Raw genomic sequence first — 17,698 nt, forward strand, 5'->3', positions numbered from 1 at the left:
GATTGTTTGTTCAAAAGATAGTAGTTTGTAGAACATTTCACAATAGTCAATTTTAGTGTATTCCAAAATATCAACATATTAATTAGATTTTTTTTTTTTTTGCTTCCATGATCGAGACAGATCATCATAATTGAAATACTATAGTCTTATTAGACTGCCTAATCTCATTACTAACTATTATGGATGCTTGAAAAAGATTTGGGGGGTTTAGGAGATGGGAGAAGGAAGTCCCTCTCGGTTTTCCCCTTTTTTAATTTCCTCATTGGAGTGTGGCAGTGAGTGATGTGTGCATATGTGTTATTAGGGTAAGGTGTGTGTGAGTCTCTTAACTTATTTCAATTTAAAGGGTCACCACTAACATTGATTCTGTTATATAGGTGTGATTGGTCAGCCCTTTGTTTGATCCATTTTAATTACCTAATTACCTAAAACCAATCTTAGAAATCTCTAAGTTAATTAAGATAGCTAAAGTCTCAAATCAAAGATTCTTGGACTCAAAAGTTTGATTATGGGTAAGGAAGATGTTAGCTAAGCACCCCACATTGCATCTCCAAATGATAGTACCTCATTTTAATTTAATCACAGAGTTCTTTTGAAAAATAAATTAGATAATTGGCATTTGTTTTAAGAAAAATAATTTTGGTTCAAACAATATATATATATATATATATATATAAAAGATGGAAATTAGATTAGGACAATAATCGTAACATGTATGATATATAAAAATGGCCACCAATAATTTGAATACTAAAAATAAATGAGGACGATGTGCAAATTAACAACCTAATGAATTCACTAATTAATGTACAAATTTCTTATATATTTTAATTTTTAAATTTGAAGGATAAAAAAAATAACATATATGCTCATGTTAGTATATGTTTATGTCTATTATGATTTTATTATATCTTTTGTATTCAAATATAATTGTAGGGACTCAATTTGAATTGGACCCAGAGTATGAATGGGTTTTCAGCCCAACAAGTCTAAACAATAAATTTGTAGAGAGTGGATTGAAGGTTTAGGCGCTGGCCGTCGTTCACCAAGCCTGAACTCTCTTTTATTAAAAAATACTTAGAGTTTATTTACAACTGGGGGGATGCTCCTCGGCCCGTGGCCGAGGAGCCCCTTTTCTTCTCCTCCTTTCTTCCCCCCTTTATCTTACTTTACTTGTTTATCTTATATAGTCTTCATCTTCCTATCTCCTTCTTCCATCTGTTGATCATTCATTCGCCTTTCTTTTGGCCGTCCGTCCCATCATAGGCCTTATCAGTATTCAAGTGGTTCACTCTGATCAACGTTGCCCTGCTAAGGGGTTATATCCCCATTAATGCGGCCAGAGGGGTTAAGTGAATGCATTAAGTGTGAATGTGACAGCTTGCCCTGGGCTTGTCCCTTCCCAAAATTATCCTTAGTATGCCGAGGACGAAGAGGTCCCCGGCGTGGGTCAAAAAAGAGGCTTTCCTCAACTTAGCCTTGGATGGTCAGTCTTCCTCGGCGTCGGCCTTGGGCCTACAACACGATGGGCTGAGGCTATCAGGCCCATGGGCCCCACAATAGTCCCTCAAAACCCTGCTGCACGTTCCCTCGGACGGGGAGGAGGGTTTTGATACCTACGGGCCCTTTAGACGAATCGCCTCACTTCGGTTCGTGCTAATGATGGCGACTTTTCGACTGCCCGATGTGCGTTTTTTGCGTTTCAAGACTTAATGTGTGCCCACATTAAATTTTGGCGGCACCACGTTTCCCACTTTCAACGGTATGATGGTAATCGTTCGGTGGGGATATCCTGCTTTTATGGGCAGGCAGTTACATTTGGGGAATCTAAGGGGGAGTATAAGTACCTGTTTGAACCGCCTGGTTTCCTCATTTTTGCGCTTACAACCATTGATGCGTATGATTTGAATCTGGTTCAACTTGCACACTACCTGAAGAGAATCGTTATATTTCTGTAAGTCTTCTTCTTTTAGTGACCCCAAATTTTCCTTGATTCTATTCCTTCTTTTCTTCTTTTGGAACTTTTAGTCGTCCTTGAGGAATGGGTAAGTTTAAGAAGTTGGTTGAATCCGACGAGATGATGAACAAATTCATTGCTGACTATGGGATACCCAATAATGTGAGTTTGAAGTACTGTGAAGAAGGGGAGTGGTACATTAAGAGGAGAGAGGGTGAAGTCGTGATCCCGATAGTCGCTTTCGTAGAGGGAGGGATGAGAATCCCTATGAGGCCAGTGACCCTCAATTACCTTAGGCATTTTCGCCTAGTTCCTACCAGTGTGCCGTGAATGTATTTAGGATATTAGGGTGTGTAGATACCTTGAATGAGAAAATGGGGCTGAGACTGACTCACCACGATGTGAACTGGTGCTACAACCTTCATCACCTGAGGGGTAAGACGTACTATATGAAGACAAGGGACAATAGGGTTCGTCTCATCCAGTGTCTTTCTGATTCCAATAAGGGGTTGACTCAAGATTTCCTCATAGTGTCGGGGGAGTGGCACAATGGTTTTCATTACCCAACAGTAGAGGGGGAGCCAGGTAGGGTATCCGAAGTATGAGACAATCTAGGTTTCAGTATTTTTACGTTTATAACTGTATATCCGCTTTGGTTTATTAACCACAGGAGTTTCACTTTTCTTTTCGCAGATCCGCACGCCTTTGCACGTCATTTCCACCTGGCTAACAAAGCAGATTTGGAAACCGTTCTTAGGTCGGAACTTTTCCTGAACGAAACTGATAACCAGGTCAGAGCTGCTCATCAAATCCTCGGATGCGACCCAGCTCAGAAATCATTCCCAGTCCCGAAGCACGTAATTAGAGCTCGTGACCCTCGGCTTACGCAGATTACCGTGGTGGAGGACGGTTTTGCATTTTTCGAGGGGTCTTATATACCTGAAGGCATTCCGCTAGCAGGTCCCTCCTCATCCCAACAAGTAACGGTGGTCGAGGAAGGACTATCTAAGAAGGCAAGGGAGGTGGTTGAACTGAGTTCTTTTGAGGACGAATATAGTGTGTTCAACCTAGCTGATCAGTCCGAGGATCCCTCTGGTGATCTAGGAGACCCTCATCTGTCCGAAGCCGATCTCCGGTCCCTAAGAGTTGGTACTCAGGCTGAGATGAGTTTAAAAAGACAGCCCCAAACCAATCTTCTTGACCTGCTCGAAGGCGGTTCCAAGAAGGGTGCATCGGAAGAGTCACAGCCCCAGCCCCCATCACCTCCGCCCCAGATTTTAACTGTGCAAACCAGGTCATCCTCTGTCCCCACAATATCAGACCCTCAGACTGAGTCTCATGNAAATTCTCACTTTAAGGATGAGTAGCACTCTCTCAAATGGAGGCGTTGTGTAGTAAATCTTTCTTTTTGAGTTTTCTTCTGAATAGTCTCTTTACAATTTTGTAAATAATAAGGGCATATATAGTTGGGTGAAGAGTATAAAAGTCAAATTTAAAATCCTAGCTATTAGTGCATTTTGCAGGTCATCTCATGAGTTGGCCAAGTCGTGAGATGAGTGGTGAACTCACTAACTCTTTAGCTTCTGGCATGTGCTCCTCATGTGACCTTCGCAGGTTGCATCACTTGCGAGCCAAGTGGAGATCACTTCTTGAGTAATCTTCACCAACTTAGTACTAAACTCATTACAATTAAATCCCACAAAATACAAGAAAATAAATTAATGAAATTACAATACTTTTTTGTCATGGAATAAACCAAAATAAATTTTATGTGAAAACCATAACTTAACAGCATGAAACACCAACACTACACATTCACCATAAACATTAACTGATTTTGATGAAGTATCATAATTAGTAGACTTCTATAAAGTTTTTTTATCCATTTTAAGAGTATTCTATGACAGCAATATTTTTCATTTCTTCAAAACTGCTTCACATATCATCTCCTTCCTGCAAACATGACATTATTTTCTGTTTGAAATATTATGCTTTAGTTGGGGTTGGTGGAAATCTTCTATAGGCCATAGTTGATTTCATTATTAATGCTGCATTTTTTTTTTGGGGACAAATTTAGACCTTGGTTGTGCCAATAAACAAATTTTAAACCAAGTTAAAGTAAGCAATCAATTATTTAACGTGAGTCAGATCTTGGTTAAACAATGCATACCATATCACAATGGAATAAATGAGACAAATAATATGGTGACAAAGAGAAAAATCTAAATCAGGAAAAACTTCTCTAAGAGTTTAACACCACCCCATAGTAAAATAGATCCATTATTATAGAATGGAAGTCATAAGCGTCATCTAGTGTTCACATTTGACTAGGAATAGGCAAATCCAAAATTTCACTTCTTAAATAGATTTAACCCTGAATTTACTGTTACTCATGTAGACTTACTAACGTGATCCACACAGCCCAACTCCGTGGATTCTTCTATTTGTGGAGTTGTGTCAAATGTGAACACCACTTATGACTTCCCAAACCCACTTGAAGATTGTTTCGAGCAGCTTTTATATATACTGGATGCAGCAACTTCAAATAATCATTAGATCTTCTGTAATCTTCCACTTGATCTCCATATGACGCTTTAAGAGAGCTTGTTTAACCCTAGCCCTAGGTGTACTATGCACAGCTTCCAAAAACTCTAAAATAACATGCTCTAGGTCTTCTTTTATACCTCGGCTTGGAATCAACAAAACCCTAGAAGCACTGACGTCTAATTGGGCTGAAATAGGATTCTAACAACAAGATTCTTGGTTGATTGACATTAGTTCTCAATCGATCAACATTATTGGCAGATCTCGACTGATAGACTGTGTTGAGAAAGTGTCGAGAATCCTAACTTTGTAATTCTTACTGAGGCAGTAACTGGAATATGTGGACTTCAAATAAACTTTAAATGCACTATGTATGATTTTTGTTCACGGTTTGCCAACCTAACCCATGGACTCCGCATATATACATATTGAACAAGTTCCATTGTGTTACAGGGTTGACAGAAACTTGTGGACCAACTACTATGGGCTTTCCTGATGAGATGTGCATGATTGGTACTGCGGTACCCCTACTTTGTACAATGAGCTACGCCTGGAGGAGGTCCCAGAGATGGGTTACAACCCACTTGGGGAGCGAGCATGTGGTGAGATATGTGTAAGAGGGAAGAGTGTCTTTTCCGGGTACCACAAAAATCCTGAATTAACAAGAGAGTCCATCAAAGATGGCTGGTTTCATACAGGTTTGAGAAGTGTCATTTCCTGCTTTTATTAGTTTATTTTGGAATGTACATGTCCTGATTTTTTTTATTCTTTGGCATCCTCAGGGGACATAGGGGAATGCTTCAAATGGAGTTTAGATTAAGATAGAAAGAAAGAATCTCATAAAACTTTCCCAAGGAGAGTATGTTGCACTAGAGCATTTGGAAAATGTTTATGTTATCACTCCAATTGTTGAAGATGTGAGCATCTTATCCTGTTTTTGATTGAATGTCTAAAAAATTTATTAAAAACAAAAATAATAATAATAATAATAATATAGTTGACCCTCTAAGGTTTGATTGAATGCCTAAACAAAATTTAAAAAAAAAAATTATAATTCACCCTCTAAGGTTTGTTCTTATGTACTAAATTGTGATATGGCCAAAACCACATAGGATAAATTGTAATTTCTCAAAAATTTATTAATTCAGTCGTTAGATTTTGATAATGGGTATATATAGCTTAGTTGATAATATCTCCATTGTTTTGAAGATCTGGGTATATGGAACAGCTTTAAGTAAAGCTAGTTGCAGTAGTTATACACATGAAGAAAACGCCAAAAAAGTGGGCATATTCAAACGGTCATGTGGGTTCATTCGCCGAACTGTGTTCCCTTGATCAGTTAAAGAATTATGTGCTCGCTGAGCTGAAGTTTACTGCTGAGAGAAACCAAGGTACTAATACCTGTTTCAACTAAACTCATACATGTTTATGTGTTCCCCCATATAAGTTGAGAAACAGTAATGACTACCTGCTCTTTGCCAGTAATTAGCTTTTATACTTTTTACCAAAATACGTTGCTTCCCTTTTGTTAAACCAGCTGAGAGGTTTTGAACAAATCAAAGGAATCATTCTAGATCCCTTCCCTTTGATATGGAAAGAGATTTGGTAACAGCAACAATGAAGAAGAAAAGAAATAAGTTGCTCAAATTGTATCAGGTACGTCGAAGCCCTCTCTTCTTCTCCTTGAGTTTCTATTAAATCATTGTAAGCCTAAGTTAAGTGAGTAACTGCATATTTTACAGGCACAAATTGACAAACTCTATGGAATTTGACTGGATGACAATAATAAAGGTTTTGGGATTAATAAGAGACAGTTGGTACGGGAGTTGTGTATGCAAATGTATCAGCTGTCCCTCTCCTCAAATTGCCTACAAATTGTTGTCCTACTGGTGTAATTCTCTGCTGGAATACTAATTTTGAGTATAAAAATGTAGAGTGTGAAACTGTGTTACATCTTAGTCCTCTTATGTGTTGGATTTTGTTCATAATAATAATAATTCATTTCCAACATATCAAAATTACAAGTGCATAGCATGCCACGAAAGCACAAGTACACTTGTTGGCCTACACATAATATGTCACTGCCCTAGCTACCAAGCTTTGTTTATTTTGTTACTCAATCCAACCAGACAATGAATTAGATGAATCATTCAAAATCCATCTTTGCCACCCCAGGTAAAGTTTGGTTGTTCTTTTACAAAATTCCAAAATTTATAAATTAATTAATATACCCAAATAAAATAATGTGAGTTATTAAGAAATCTAATTTTTGTGAATTTCAATTCCTAGAAGTTGAAATTCTCAAAAAAAAAAAAAATAATAATTAAACCCGCGCGCAGCACACACACGCACACACACACACACACACATATATATATAAATATATTAGGGTTGTCCAAGCAACTTGGAGATTTGGCCAAATCGACCTGTCACAGCAAATCCGACACCTCTAGCCATTGGTGATGGCTCTTAACCTCTGAACCCGACTTCGGCGAGTTGAGTGGCGAGTTTTAGTCTCTAAAACCAAGCCACCCGATCAACAAGCAAATGAATAAAAAAAGGGCCAAAATTGACCAAAATAACCTTGAAACCTAAAAATGTGACCAAAATAGCCCCTACCTAAAAATGCCAACACCCCCCTAAACCTAAAAAATGATCGATATACCTTTGAAACCTAAAAATTAACTGAAATACCCCTTGAAACCTAAAAAATGACCAAAATACCTCTGAAACCTAAATACGACCAAAATAACTCCTAAACCTTAAAATGACCAAAATATCCTTGAAACCTAAAAAATGACCAAAATACCCCGAAACCTATAAAATGACAAAAATCCCTTAAACCTGTAAGTCGATAAAAATACACCCTAAACCTAAAAAATTACCAAAATCTCCCGTAGAACTAAAAAATGACCAAAATACTCCCTAAACCTAAAAAATGACTAAGATACCCCAAACCCCTATTTTGGTAATTTTAGAGGCTTTGGGTGTATTTTGTTCATCTTACAGGATTAGTTGTATGTTGGTCATTTTAGATATTTTAAGGGTATTTTGGTCGTTTTAAAGGTTTAGAGGTATTTTGGTTGTTTTAGAGGTTTCAGGGTATTTTTGGTAATTTTAGAGGTTTTGGGTTATTTGGGTCATTTCAAAGGTTTAGGGGTATTTTCATCACTTTAGAGGTTTGAGGGTATTTTGGTCATTTTTTAGGTTTCAGGGGTATTTTGGTCACTTTTAGTTTTAGGATGTATTTTGGTAATTTATAGTTTTAGGGGTATTTTGGTCATTTTTAGGTTTCGGGGTTATTTTTGTCAATTTTTACACTTCGGGGTTATTTTGGTCATTTTTAGGTTCTAGGGTTATTTTGGTCATTTTAGGTTTCGGGGTATTTTTGGCCATTTTTTAGGTTTCGAGGGTATTTTAGTCATTTTTTAGGTTTCGGGGTTATTTTGGTCATTTTTTAGGTTTCGGGGTTATTTTGGTTATTTTTTAGGCTTTGGGTTATTTTGGCCATTTTTTAGGTTTTAGAGGTATTTTGGTAATTTTTAGGTTTCGGGGTATTTTGATCATTTTTTGGATTTCAGGGTATTTTGGTAATTTTTAGGTTTAGGGGTATTTTGGTCATTTTTGGGATTTCAGGGGTATTTTGGTCATTTTTTTAGGTTTCGGGGTTATTTTGGTTATTTTTTGGGTTTTAGGGGTATTTTGGCCATTTTTAGATTTCGGAGGTATTTTGGTCATTTTTTGGGTTTCGGGTGTATTTTGGTCATTTTTTAGGTTTCAGGGTATTTTGGTCATTTTTGAGGTTTGGGTATTTTGGTCATTTTTTGGGTTTTAGGGTATTTTGGTCGTTTTTTAGGTTTTGAGGGTATTTTGGTCATTTTTAGGTTTTGAGGGTATTTTGGTCATTTTTTGGATTTCAGGGGTATTTTGGTCATTTTTAGGTTTCGGAGGTATTTTGGTTATTTTTGGGTTTTAAGGGTATTTTGGTCATTTTTTGGGTTTCAGAGGTATTTTGGTCATTTTTAGGTTTTTGGGGGTATTTTGGTCATTTTTTTGGGTTTCGGGGGTATTTTGGTCATTTTTTGGGTTTCAGGGTTATTTTGGTAATTTTTTGATTTTAGGGGTATTTTGGTCATTTTGTAGGTTTAGGTGTTATTTTGATCATTTATTAGGTTTCGGGGGTATTTTGGTCATTTTTTAAGTTTCGGGAGGTATTTTGGTCATTTTTTGAGTTTTTGGGGTATTTTGGTCATTTTGCAGGTTTAGGTGTTATTTTGGTCATTTTTTAGGTTGTGGGGGTATTTTTGTAATTTTAGTAGTTTTGGGGTTGGGTAATTGGGTACCCAATTAAAACCCAATAAACATTAGTGTTAATTGGGTTTACTTGGGTTAATACCCATTTAACCCAACTAATAATTGGGTGGGTTTGGGTCTATTTTAAGTGGGCGGGTTTGGGTGGGCAAATGGGTTTGGGTTGATTTTGCCACCCGATTCGCAAGTGAATGAGATCAACTTCCCAAAGAGGGTTAATGAGTGGTCATGAATTTCACTTTCAATAGTGGGCGGTAGAGAAGCACATTTGATATCAAGGTCAAATTTGCAGAGGGAACAATGGTAAACAACCATTTGCAAGTTATATTGCAGCAACTACACGTGCAAGTCTCCCCATCATATGGAGGTTTTTTGGTGAAGTTTGAGACGGTGTTCGCTGTGTATGGTGAGCTGCAACTCGAGGGGTACGTAATTCGAAACATGACTGATGAAGGTGGAAGTTACATTTATCGGAACTGTAGCGTGGTGAACGCCATAAGCGTTCACCGCATCCCATACACATATGAGGGAATATAGAGACGTTAGAGAAGGTAAGAGGATGTTTATGGCTGAAGTGTAGAAACCGCCGCCCGAATAATCCCAATATAACTATATTATTCAAAATTTAGGGGTCAAATTCATATTTTTATCTGCATACAAATTAAATAATTGAAAAAATATATATGATATTTAAAAAAAAAAAAAAAAAATCAAAATTTCAGGGGCCATGCTTCATCGTGGCCACTGCAGACATACATAAACTAATTTGTGTATATATATATATATTTGGTAATAGGGAATATATAACAATTTGTATTTCATTATCACAGGTGTGTTTGTTTTTGTTAGATTAAGATCTTCTAAAGTTCCTGGTAGTCTACATTTTAAAATAAAAGCTAAGATTTTGCCAAATCATTAATCTACAAATGAAAACATAAAGTAATGCTTAAAAAAATCTCTCTAAGTGCAGTAACCAAATCCATCACCATTAAGGCATTAACCCATCTTTTTTTTTTTTTTTTTTTGGGGGTCAATAAACCTTGACCTGATTAAATATACTTACGGTTCCAAGAGTTGGTTGAGTTTTCGAAAATATATTTACTTTTTTGTATTCACAATCTTTTTTCTTACTATACTCCGACCAATTAATAACCTCTTAATTGATTTTATTCGGATCTATTCCATCTTTCTTACTTTATGCTATTCACTCTTTAATTTTCTACTTTTTTTTTTCTTTTTCCCATTTCTTTATCTTTCTTGGTTATGGGTTTTGGTTTCACAGAGTGAATCCTTATGGAGTTTTCAAGTAAGATCATGAATAACCATTGGAACACCACTTTCTTTTTGAAGCCGAACACCACGTAATTAAATAATAAGTACTTATTCTTTACCTTTACATTCTTTTATGGGGTTTGTAGAACAAGTTATTATTGAAATATCACCTTAATCCAGAATTTTAAGCTGATAAGTTGACGCTCTATAACAGGGTTTCAATCATTAACTTTTCTTCTTGCCACTTAATTTAATTTAGGGATAATTACAGTAAACCCACCTGGGGTTAGGCCCGTTTTCACTTTGCCTACCCGTGGTTCAAAACTTAACACTTTGCCCACCTGAGGTTAGTCCCGTTAGCCTTCCGTAACCCACCTCTCCGTTTGCCATTAGAAAAACACATTTTTAGGCAAAAACAAATATAACAAGAATCAAAAAGTTGTTTGTTTTGATTGTTTAAGAACTTCTATACGAACATGGTGAAGGAATAGCAAACCACGGGATAATTTGAGTTCAAAAACAACATTATTGAACCAAATAAAATGAGAAACCACATTACCCCATCACAATTAAACTCAAAAACAACAAAATCCCAAGAACAAACATCAATGGCAGCATAAATTAAACAGAACCACAATTTCGCAACAAGAACATAAGATTTCCAAAATACCCAAAAACTCAAAATTCCATACAAACAAGCATAAAAAAAGAAAAAACCCAGAAGACCCAGAAGCCGAATCATTAGAATTACCACCAGACAACAAAAACCCAGGAAATAAAAGGAAGAAAACCCCATTATAGGTGCGAGTCAGACCGTTCTGGCATCAATGGTGTGCTTGTCCTAAAGAACCCTATCGAGAATGGAAGGATCTGCAAAGACAACAAAGCCATTTTTATAATGCATTTTCAGTACCATTTTTATAATGCCCACTAACCTCATCAAAATCTTCTCTTAGTTCACAACTCTTTTGGGTACTAGTTTCAGGTTCAGAATCAACCCGTAAATTCTTGGTATTGCTTTTGCTTCCATGAACCCAAGGAGGCAGAACACCCCGGTTCGAAAACACAGAGCTCACTGGGTCACTCACCGATTCTTTAGCCTCAATTCCTGAGTCAGATACACAAACCCCAGAAGATTTCTGTCTCTCCTTATCTTCATGTTCTTCTTCTGGTTCCTCCCATGGAAATTTCTCTCTTTTGGAACTGGGTTTGAGCGACCATTTATCTTTAATTTGCTCAAAGAAGCTCGGCTTGGGTTTCCTCTTCTTCTTTGTGGTCCCAAAAGCAACTTTGATTCTTTGAGGTTGTTGATGCTTGTCAACCTGGGATGTCTGATTGGAACAAGAAATTCTGTGCCTGAGAGTTCTGGGAATACTCGAAGAATGAGTTTGGGGTTGGAGAAGAAGCAAGAATAGAGAAGTTGCCTGAGAGTTCTGGGAATACTCGAAGAATGAGTTTGGGGTTGGAGAAGAAGCAAGAATAGAGAAGGGAATGAAGGGTAAGTGCAAGGATAAGCCCAAGCCCAAGCCCATTTTATTTGGTTCAATAATGTTGTTTTTGAACTCAAATTATCCCGTGGTTTGCTATTCCTTCACTGTGTTCTTATAGAAGTTCTTAAGCAATCAAAACAAACAACTTTTTGATTCTTGTTATATTTGTTTTTGCCTAAAAATGTGTTTTTCTAATGACAAACGGAGAGGTGGGTTACGGAAGGCTAACGGGACTAACTTCAGGTGGGCAAAGTGTTAAGTTTTGAACCACGGGTAGGCAAAGTGAAAACGGGCCTAACCCCAGGTGGGTTTACTGTAATTATCCCTTTAATTTAATTTAATTTTGGGATAGCATTGCACCTGAAAGCCAACACTTTACTACCTCTCCTTCGTGTAAGAGTTGTAGTTAACTATCACTGATCATGATTAATTCTTGTAAAAAAGAAACGGACTAAACCAGAGTCATATGATCTATCCATATATAAATCATCATGAACAAAATGTTGATCTTGTATAGAAGCCTTCATTTTACCGTACTAGTTTTTATACATGCATGTTATATACGATTCATGAAAAGGTATGATAATTTTTTTCATTTATCCTTTTAAATCATCAAAACCAAAATTTTGCATTTGTCTAAGTATTAATAGGGAAAAACTGCAAATTCCACCTTTAGGTCAATTGTCATTTTAGTACTGTAAGCTTCGTTTTGGTCATATAAGTTTAAATTTGTTATCACTGTTAGTCCTTCTATTCATAACTCTTGTTAACTATTTAAAAAAATTAGTATTGTTTCTCAAAAAAAAAAAGTATTAAAAAAGTTATCAAAATTTATTTTCCAAAAAAAAAGCAAATTCACAAATTACACCCTTTAAATTGGCTCAATTGTCATTTTGGTTAATTTTATAAGTTTCATTTTTATTATGTTGGACATCTAAGTTCGCATTTGTTGTCACGTACGGTTAGTCTTTCTTTGCAACAAATTTTATTAGAATGGAGAAAGAACAAATAGTGACAAAAAATTATAAGCGTACATGATCAAAAAAAAAAAAAAAATGAAACTTACAGAATCAGAATGACAACTAAGGTACAGTTGGGTAGCTAGATATATATTTAAACCTCCACTTCTGCCAAACCTTTTATTTGGATTTATAAAATAGAATTTTGAGAGCTTAAAGGAGTGGGAAGAAATGAATGATTAATGTATATGAAATAAGAAAGAAAAGAATCAGATAATCTTTTTCTTTAGAACTTAATATCATTTATATTCTTTACTATTTGTCGGTACCCTGAATTGAATGGGGTAAAAATCTAATTGTAACTCAATTAACAAGTAATGTTTTGCCTAAAAGCAGGCGATACAAAATGAAAAAGAATGATTTTTGGAGTATATTATATTTATTATTAAAAGCTTACAAACTAAAATATTAATTTTTAAACACAAAATAAAAAAATTAATTAAGAATATTTTTTATTATGTTGTTGATAAATAATATTAACCTCTTAAAGAGGATTAAGCAGCTTATGAATTTGAACTTCAAAAAGATGAGCGGTAGCGAGGCACGACACAAGTCCAAATCTTCTGTCCCACTTTTCCTGCTCCACTCTATACTCCACCAATAAATACTTGCCACGTGTTCACCTAATTAATTAAATACCACTATTAATTAATAACTGTAGTATTAATAAGTCAATAATGATAGTATTTAATTAATTAGGTAAACACGTGGTAAATATTTATTGGTGGAGTATAGAGTGGAGTAAGGAAAGTGAAACAGAAGATTTGGACTCGGCACATTTGATACCAAAGTCAAGTTTACAGAGGGGGCAATGATAAACAAATCGTTGGCAAGGTAAATTGTAGAAACTGCAGGTGCAAGTCCCCTCATCATATGGTTGAAAGTGATGGATGCTTTGCTTTCTTGATAGTTGTGTGTGTTTTGCTTTTAATCGATTCGGTGGTGTTCCATATGCACGTGAATAAATATGTATTAATGGATTATCTTGGATACCCACTTGGAAAATGAACTGTTCGAACAAGAACAACTTTCTGTACACTTCAACAAAATGCTACCTGCACTTAAAAAAGACAATCATCTTCAAATGAAAGTGGGCTTCAATCTCTCCATTTAGTGAAAAAAAAATTGGAGGATAAGCAAAGAAAAATGCCCACTAACTCATCATAAATTTTAATTTCAAAATAGCAATGAAACCTTATTGTATTTCACTTCTATAATATAGAACAAGCTATTGTTTTATTTAAAATAATAACAGCAAGCAATACTCATGTAGGAATTGAACAAGAACTTGGATTTGGCTTCGCGAAGCTTTGTTGGTCAAGCTACTAATTGTTGGCTCCCTTAAAATATATAACCATTGATCCGTTTGGTTGCATGAATAATATATATGTTGGAAGCTTCATTGGTCAAGCTACTAATTGTTGGCTCCCTTAAAATATATAATCATTGATCCATTTGGTTGAATGAATAATATATGTTGGGTAGATCTATATTTATCACACCATTGATTCCTTTCTTTGATTTCAAAATAGAATTTTGATAGTATAAGGAAGTGGAAGGAATAAAAAACTTAATGTGTAAATTTGGTGATCTCTTTCTTTCTTTGGATGTTAGATGTAAAGGAGAGAGAGAGAGAGAGAGAGAGAGAGAGAGAGAGAGAGAGAGAGAGAGAGAGAGAGAGAGAGAGAGAGAGAGAGAGAGAGAGAGGGAGGAATTTAATAATTTGTTGCACTTGGTAGGCCTACGAAACTTACCTCGCTGCTCATAGCACGCTAGCACGGAGGGCAGATTGAGCTGAAATCATAAGCCACATATTTATCACAGTCTCAGCTGGAATTAGAACACCGGTAGAATTTAGTGGATGTGGATGATTCAACGTTTGGTAATAGGCGAGGGACACCACCACCAGTACCATCAGATATGTGTACTTTGGGGTTTAGGATACTCTCTTTCTTCACGTTTGGTTCAAGGTAAGCACTACCAAATTTCTTCCCCAACTTCAAACCTATCACCTAAATCTTAAAAAAAAATAAATAAATAAATAAATCCCAAAGCAAATATCTGCCTCAAGTAAGCTATGTCCTAGATTTCTTCCCCAACCACTATCGTCCCTCAATGTCCTTCTCTCCAATGAAAATCACACAAAGTGAACTTGATGAACTGCACTTCTTCTCCGTTACACATATTCACCCATATGCATAGAAGGACCGGTGGTTCAAGTGAGGCTTTGCCCTTTAAAAAGATATTGCATCTAAAAGTTGGTATTTTAGTGTGTTTCTTTTGTCTTTTACACATTGATTACGTTATATATATATATATATATATGATGATGAAATAAGAAAGAAAGAATTGATAGAGTAGATGAGAAGAGAAGAACAAGAGAGCAAATTTAAAACCCTAACTTTTTGATTCTTGTTATATTTGTTTTTACCTAAATATGTGTTTTTCTAACAGCAAACGAAGAGGTGGGTTACGGAAGGCTAACGGGACTAACCTCAGGTGGGCAAGGTGTAAAGTTTTAAACCACGAGTAGGCAAAGTGAAAACGGGTCATACCACATGTGGGTTTACTGTAATTACCCCTAAAGCTTTCATGTGGACTTAAGCAACACAGGAACCTAATAATATTTGAAATAGAGGGGGACCATCCATTACTAGTTTATGAATTCATCTATACATTTGAGGTTCTAGTTGTATGCCCCTTTGGATAGTTATTTATCTTTGTATTTTTTACTTGTGCAACACAACAATAAGATCACCATCTAGAAGATAAATAGGACCAAGAAATAAAACGGCATAGTAAAACCATGTGTATTCATGCATAATTGGTTCTCATCAATAATATTATTTAAAAAAAACAAAATGCCATTTTATAGAATAAATTTACTAAAAATTAGTGTGTATGTATATAATAAATTAATAAATAGGGGGCCTTTGACCCCAGTGCAATGATGGCTCCGTGCCTGGCTTAACCTAACCCTATCTCGTATCAAAAAAAAAAAAACCTAACCCTTATCTTAAACAAAACGAGATCTTCTCTTGGAGAAAAAATTGGTACGCAAAATGACCATGTTTGACCTTCATACCTCGAATCATCATGATATTTTGGAGGTATATATATATATATATATATATGTTTAATTTTTTTTGTAAAGAGATCTAAGGGTAATTGATATCAGGAGATGTAGGAGTTAGTTAAAGCGTCACCATCTATTTTTTTTTTTTTTTTTTATCACATCTAATTTAGAGTTTTATCAAGGACATAATTAGAATTTTCCTATCCAGTTGTCTCATATGAGATGTCAAATTGTTCATAGATAGGCTAATATTTTATTCAATAATTTCAATTTGGCAGTTTGTGCTGTAAATCATGCAGGTCCCTAAACTAGTAACTAGTCCACCCTATGTGTGGCACTAAAAGAGAGTAAAGTACAAAAATAGTGAAATGACAAAATATCTTAAACCACGCTCAAGGAGATGACCAGAAAGATATAAAAAGATTTTAGAACGACTAGGTTGATTTTCTAAATAAATTAACATTATCAATAAATTTTTTGAAGACAATGTTCACATCCATAATCTTCGAATTATTCTATTTTCTCATATCAAAAACTATTTTATCAATTATATCATACTATTTTATAATACACTTAATATCTCATTTCTTATTAACTCATCTATTCATTAAAATATTAATTTCACCAACTCTTTCTTTCTCTTTCTCTTCATAAAAAAATAATTAAAAATATTCACCCATCATCACTAGGGAAAAAAACAATATAAAAATGTATACAAGTTACTACAGTGCCGTCATAAAAATAGGATGGCATTGTAACATAGTTGCAATTTTTTTTACAATTGCAAGATTTTGCAAGACCTTGTAATAGAGTATTTAAACTTTTAAGATACTAATGCTAAATATTACCAACATATAACATATATAATACCCCATATGAATGATCTAGTAAAGTTAAGAAAATAGATTACTTTCCGTCTCTTAATTAATTAATTTACCAGTACTCCACCAAATAACTCAGTTGCTCTCATGGTCATAAATAAAGGATTTTAGGCCGCCTACGTCTCTTCAAGATTAAAGACTTCAAGAAAGTGGTGTTCCCTTCCATGCACATGCACCTGCAAGTGAACATCTCACGGTGATTATTTCATGTTTTGGTGTTGGTGTTTTTGGACTAATTAATTGGTCAATTATTGTTTTACATCAATTTGAAGGACCTGCTTTATTTTTAAGCAGGTTTTCAAAGCTCTCTATTCCACACAGCCAAGGCTAATTGATTTTGAAAATCAGTGGTGATGTAGAGCTGTGTCATAATTTTTTTTAAAAAAAATTGGCTCTTTCTTATTGGGTGGGAGGAGTTGAAAGGATCACATCAGTGCAGGGATGGAACTACCCTTGGACTAGGAGGCCAATGGCCCCTTAAATTTTTTTTAAAAAAAATATTATTATATATATGTATACTAATTTTAGCAATTTTATTCTATAAAATTAAATTTTATTTCCCTTTAATAATATCATTGATTTTTTTAAGAGTAATGTTATACTCACAAACTTTTTTATAACATTTTTACAAACCATTTTAATAGCAAATTTTTATTGATTCGAATACGGGCACACTACTCACATCATTTTTTTTTTCTTACTAGTAACCACTTATCACATCAATAATTTACAAAAAACTTGTAACTCTAGCATTTATCTCATTTAAGTGACCATAAAAAAAATTTATAAATTTATAAATCTAAAATCTAAAACAAAATATACAAGCCAAAAAAAAAAAGGCTCAACAACAAAAATTACTAGTAAAACTAAAAAAAAAAAAAAATTAAGCTCAATTAACTAATTTTATCAAAAATAAATAACCTTGCCCTTTATAAAAATTCTAAACAAAAATAATTTTGTTCCTATCCACAAAAAAAAAAAAAAAAAAAAAAAAAATCTGAGCAGCTAAGTAACATAATCAAAGGTTGAAACTGCTATACACAACCACTAATAAAACGGCCCCCTCTAACTCAAAATTCTAGTTTCGTCCCTGCATCAGTGGTTCTTAAGGAGGTTCTAATAATTTTTCCTGTTTTAGACACTCAGAC

General features: G+C 35.0%; 1 pseudogene; it reads left to right on the plus strand.

The window, feature by feature from the left end:
- The first annotated feature begins 5,000 nt into the window (after positions 1 to 5,000).
- Positions 5,001 to 5,888, plus strand: LOC136067320 (long chain acyl-CoA synthetase 1-like; annotated as a pseudogene).
- Positions 5,889 to 17,698: the final 11,810 nt, after the last annotated feature.

Source organism: Quercus suber, unplaced genomic scaffold, assembly GCF_002906115.3.
Source record: "Quercus suber isolate HL8 unplaced genomic scaffold, Cork oak 2.0 scaffold_67, whole genome shotgun sequence".
NCBI classification, from domain to species: domain Eukaryota; kingdom Viridiplantae; phylum Streptophyta; class Magnoliopsida; order Fagales; family Fagaceae; genus Quercus; species Quercus suber.